The 5643-nt window shown below is 39.6% G+C and overlaps 1 pseudogene; it reads right to left on the bottom strand.

Moving 5' to 3' along the window:
* Positions 1-3270: 3270 nt before the first annotated feature.
* Positions 3271-4204, bottom strand: LOC127204577 (60S acidic ribosomal protein P0-like; annotated as a pseudogene).
* Between the last annotated feature and the right edge of the window lie 1439 nt (positions 4205-5643).

Below are 5643 nucleotides of genomic sequence, written 5' to 3'. Positions count from 1 at the left end.
CATCCTATTGGGACTCTAGGTAAGAGAAATATAGGAGAATGGGGAAATAGAAGGATCCAGGAGGTCCTAGAAACCTACAAGAAGAACAACATGACAGGTGGATCTGGGCCCAGGGGGGCCTACTCAAACTACTGCACCAAGCAAGGACAATACAAGCCGTAAACATCAAACCCCTACTCTGATCTACCCAATGGACAGGACATTCTCCACAGATGTGTGAAGAGCAGGGACTGACTTTGACATTAAACCGGTGCCCCATATTTGACCAGTTCAGTTGGTAGAGAGGATGAGACTTGATAGCCTATGGCCATATAGTGAGGGAGGAGGTCCCCTTGGTCATAGACCTAGGAGAAGAGAATAGGGTAAAAGCAGGAGGAAGGGAAGAACGGGAGGATACAAGTGATGGGATAACAATTGAGATGTAATCTGAATAAATTAATAAAAAAGAGAAAATATTATTGAATTATCTTGGTAGCTCATTATAAAGAATATTGTATCAAAATTATTGACATTGAATAGCATACTTTTAAAAATATAGTTGGTGGGATATTGAGTTTATATGGTCTACTGAACTTGTTGAATAAATTTCCAATTAGAGAATTGAAAATAAGAAGAAGTGACAGGTGAAAGTGTAGTGTGGAGTAAAATCTCTGTCACTAGGAATATAAGACAATGGAGGAAAGGCAGATATTGCTTCAGGGGAGTATCTTTACTCATCATGTTGTATTGAAAATACAGAAAGAAAGATTGCTCAGTGAATAGAACAGTACATTTTGAATTATACAAGAAGGTTAATACCAATTCTACATTCCCAAGCTCACAACATTCACAGACTCGAAGTATCACTATGATATACTAGAAAAATTATTTTTTTGTGGAGAAACACATATTTTTATTTACAAAAAGAAAACATTTCTTTGTCCTATGAATAATGCAGTAGACCCAGAGGAGGAGTGCTGTGGGGACAGTGAAGACTGAGTCTTGGTGAATAGTCTCTAATGGAAGTTGTTCATCACTCTTCTTTGTTTAATGATTTGGCTTTTAATACAAAGACAGTTTGCACTGGAGATTCCTGTGCTGATAACAGTAGCAGGGAGTAAGATGGATCAAAACCAAGAGAATTGGACTGGTGAGATCTATACAATTTCAGGCTCATGCCATCTGATGGCAATTTAATGTGCTAATTCTGATAATGTACCTCACACATCAAACGTGACCTGGAAAGGGAGCAATTGTAAATAGTGTCATAATTGTTAAAGAGTTTTAAAGTTTTACAATATATAGGAAGCTATGCAAACAGGAACTTTCTTGGATACCAAACATAATGCATATTCTGTATTTAGCATACATAATGTATTTAGGAAATACAATATATTGATATGTAAGTATAATCCATAAACAGAGTGATCAATACGCTGTAGAGATAACGGCTAGTATTTTGAAAATATTCAATCTGGTATTTTCTAAAATTCTCCAAATTAAACTCATATTTCTTTAGAATTAGAAGCATAGTACATGAACTAATACATAATTTTATGAGAAGTAGCAATTTATTTAGTCATTACAATGAAGGAAATAAAATCTCTAATTTAGAATGCCATCTTTTTGCTATCTAAATTAAAATAAAACAATAAAAATAATGATAATATTTTTATAAAAACTGCGAAGATATTTACCTGAAATTCTGATTTTTTTTTTTTTTTACTTTTAGAAGATGTATCTTTTACATACAATTTGTGCTATACAATTTTTTCTTTTTTAAAATTCATTTTACTTCCCAATCTTAGTGCCCTCCTTCCTCTCCTTCCAGTCACACCCTGCCTCCTTCTTCCTCTTATCCCCCCTCCTCTGCTCCTCAGAAAAAGGGAGGCCCCCCCCTAACCGTCCCATCCAGCACATCAAGTCACATCAGGACTGAGTACATCCCCTTCTGCTGAGGTCAGGCAAGGCAGCCCCACCAGGCAAAAGTGATAAAAATGCAGGCAACAGAAGCCATGTCAGAGACAGCCCTTGATCTCCTCAGTAGGGGACCCACATGAAGACTAAGCTGCCCATGACCTACATCTGTGTAGGGGGCTAGGTCCAGTCCATGCATGGACAATGTTTCGCTGTGAGTCTTAGCATTTGCTTCAATCCACGGCTGGCTGTAGCCTCTCAGAGGACAGCTATGCTAGGCTCCCGTCTGCTGGCATTGCAGAGTATCATTAATGTGCCAGGAGTTGGCTCTCTTCCATGGGGTGGGTCTCAGGTTAGGCCAGACGTTGGTTGGACATTCCCTCAGTCTCTGATCTATCTTTATCCCTGCACATCTTGTAGGCAGGGTAATTTCGGGTCTAAGATTTTTGGGGTGGGTTGGCGTTCCCCTCCAACCACTAGAAGTCCTACCTAGCTAGAAGGTAGACTCTTCATTCTCCATGACCCCTACTACTAGGAGTCCTAGCTATAGTCACCCCCATAACCTCCCAGGAGCCTATCCTGTCACAAGTCCCCAGCTTGTCTCAGAGATGCTCCAGCTCTCAGTTTCCTTTCTTTCTCCAAGCCCTCTGGCCTCCTGCACCAGCTCTCTCCACATCTCATCCCCATCCTCATTTTTATCCCCATTCCTTCTCCTATCCTGTTCCCTCTCTTTATCAACTTCCACTGTCTGTTCTTTTTCCCCTTCTGATTGAGATCCTCTTTTAGGTCCCTCTTGTTACTAAGCTTTTTTGAGTCTGTGAATTATAGTATCCTGTACTGTATGGCTAATATCCACTTAAGTGAGTATATACCATGTGTGTCTTTCTGGGTCTGGAATACCTCATTCAGAATGATCTTTTCTAGTCTCATCCATTTGCATGCACATTTCATGATGTCCTTGTTTTTAATAGCTGTGTAGTATTCCACTGTGTAAATGTACCACAGTTTCTTTATCCATTCTTCAGTGGAGGGACATCTAGGTTGTCTGGCTATTACAAATAAAGCTGCTATGAACATAGTTGACCAAATGTCTTTGTTGTATGGTGAAGCGTCCTTTGGATATATGCTCAGGAATGATATAGTTGAGTCTTGAGGTAAAGCTATTCCAGAGTTTCTGAGAAAGTTCCAAATTTATTTCCAAAGTGGTTGTACAAGTTTGCACTCCCACCAGCAACGAAGAAGTGTTCCCCTTTCTCTATATTCTCCCCAGCATGTGCTCTCACTTGAATTCTTGTTTTTGGTTTTAAGAGAGATAAGCTTCTATTTACATGTTTCTCAAATTAAACTGGCTGAATTGGTTGCTTTGAGAGGTGATTAGTCAAAGAGACCAAATCCCATACCCTCATCTGATTCCTAAGACTCTTTTTTTGGCTTCAGCCTTGACTGGGGCTGCAGGAGCAGCAATCGTGGCTACAGCCACATGGGCATCAGCCACAAATGCACATGGATCAACCAAAAAGGCCTGGCCATCTCAGCAAGTGGGAAACTGTAGTCAGTCTCCACAGACAAAGCCAGGACCCATTTGTATCCATTGATGGTAGAGTGCGGCACTGAGGCAACAGTGAGTGAGGTAAGCAATCTACAGACAAATGCTGACGACATTTTGAACACCCTCTAGGAAGCAAGAGTGCCAAGTCTGCTCTGTGATGTCAAGCACTGCAGGGTTATAAATGCTGCCACTGCCCGACACCTGCTGGATGATCAGCCCAAAGGAGAAGGGGAAGATTTTCAGCATATTCAGCAGTGTAGCTTTACTGGCTACTATGTTGTCTCCAGTTATTATTAAGCTGCACACCATTCAGAATTTCAATGGTACCTCTAGAAGTTTTAGTGGTGATGCCCAAAAGCCTAGAAGAACAAGGTCTTCTCAGGCCACAGACGAGTGTTCCGAGCTGACACAGTGATCTTACAGGAGGCGATAGCACCAGCAAAGGTGGCAGCTAGCACCTGGCTGGCCAGCAACATGTCCTTATTCTTCATGAGGGCCTCCTTGGTGAACTCAAAGCCCACATTCCCCCGGATGTGAGGCAGCAGTTTCTCCAGAGCAGGGTTGTTTTCCAGATCTCCCCAGATGGCCTTGAGCATGACGGTGTTCTTGCCCATCAGCACCACGGCCTTCCCTTGCAGGGACATGCAGGTCTGCTGCTTCTGCTGCTCCCACGGTGCAGCATTTTGGATAATCATCCAAACATTGGATGACTTTAAAGAATTATTTGGCCTTCCAGGTTACCTTGTGTTCCCTGGGCATCATACAGCGCATCAGGGAATGGCACAGAGAGTTTAAAGACAATGTCACTTCAATGAGGATGCCTGACGAGAGAAGGGCATCACTTGAGTTTTTGATCTTAGCCATTCTGACAGGTGTAAAATGGAATCTCAGTCTGCTTTCCACATAGCACTACATTAAAAAATTTATTTTTAAATCTATGAAATCTATAGTTCAATTATAATTTCAAATGTTTATTTAAAAATCCTATGGCAAATATGAATTAAGATGGTAAACTGAACAACTCTATTAAAAATAGTTCATGAAACTGAACAGAGAGATGTCAAAAGGAAAAACCACAAATCAATATAACTTAAAAAAGAGTTCAGCATCCTTAGTGTGTGCTCACTCAGATACACACATATGCCTAAATAAAGATAAATCTAAAAAGAAATGATTTTATAATTAAAATATTATTATTTTTCTCTAAATGACTCTCTTATTATGTTTGAGACTATTTATAATTTAAATGTACAAGTTACCATACATTGTAGATTATCATGTCCTGGTTTTACAAAGAAAATGTGCCTATTTTTTTTTCATTTTGTATTTTACTTTTGTTTTGAATGATATTCTTTTAGTATACAGGAAATGTCTTTTTTATGCATCTTTGAAAAATGACTACACCTCATTCTATTGTATTCTAAGAATTGAGGATCCTGACACTGTCACCAGGTGGAGAGTCGGAGCAGTGATCCATGTAATTGAGGGAACAGTAGATTTAGTTTGATGACTGACCTCAGCCAAGATTTTGCCCCTGGAGTTCATTCAGTTTACTTTCTAAGTCCTCAGAAAGTTTCTTTTATTCTGGGTGATTGACTAAAGAATTACACAAGTAAGCATAAAAGAGCCACTATTATCCACACTGAGGGCATGGTGTGTGGGTGTGAGTCACCAGGAAAATGCGTTGAGATGGATAAGGAACAAAAAACTTACTGTGGCTCTAAGTTTTTGACATGTTCAAGCTGTTGGTGGACTAGTTTTCCTCTTCCAAATTCACCATAGCCTCATATAGATGGAGCGTTGGCATGTTTTCACATTTCAGCACTCTAATACTGTTGTGGTTTTTGACATAGGCTGGGCCTGTGAATCATTAAAACAAAAGCTCAAATTGTAGAATCAGTTTTTGAAGTGATTGAAATAGCATGAAATAACATTTCTGCCAAACTCCAGCATGCTATTCCATTCTTAGTCTCCTGTATTGTTACTACACTTTAACTCTCACTGCATACTGATCTGTCTACATCTGTTTGCCTAAACCAGATTTTGATTGTCAGAGATAAATTTATGAAGACAATAATTATGTACCTATAATTATCCCAGCTGAAATGTTGATATGGGAAATATGAATTAGTCAATAAATGAATGAACATTTGAATATATTCCAACTAGAAAAGCACACAGTGGTTTAGCCCACATAA

Source organism: Acomys russatus, chromosome 20, assembly GCF_903995435.1.
Source record: "Acomys russatus chromosome 20, mAcoRus1.1, whole genome shotgun sequence".
Lineage (NCBI taxonomy): Eukaryota > Metazoa > Chordata > Mammalia > Rodentia > Muridae > Acomys > Acomys russatus.
The sequence above is the reverse complement of the archived record's forward strand: the minus strand, read 5'-3'. Positions and strand labels throughout refer to the sequence as shown.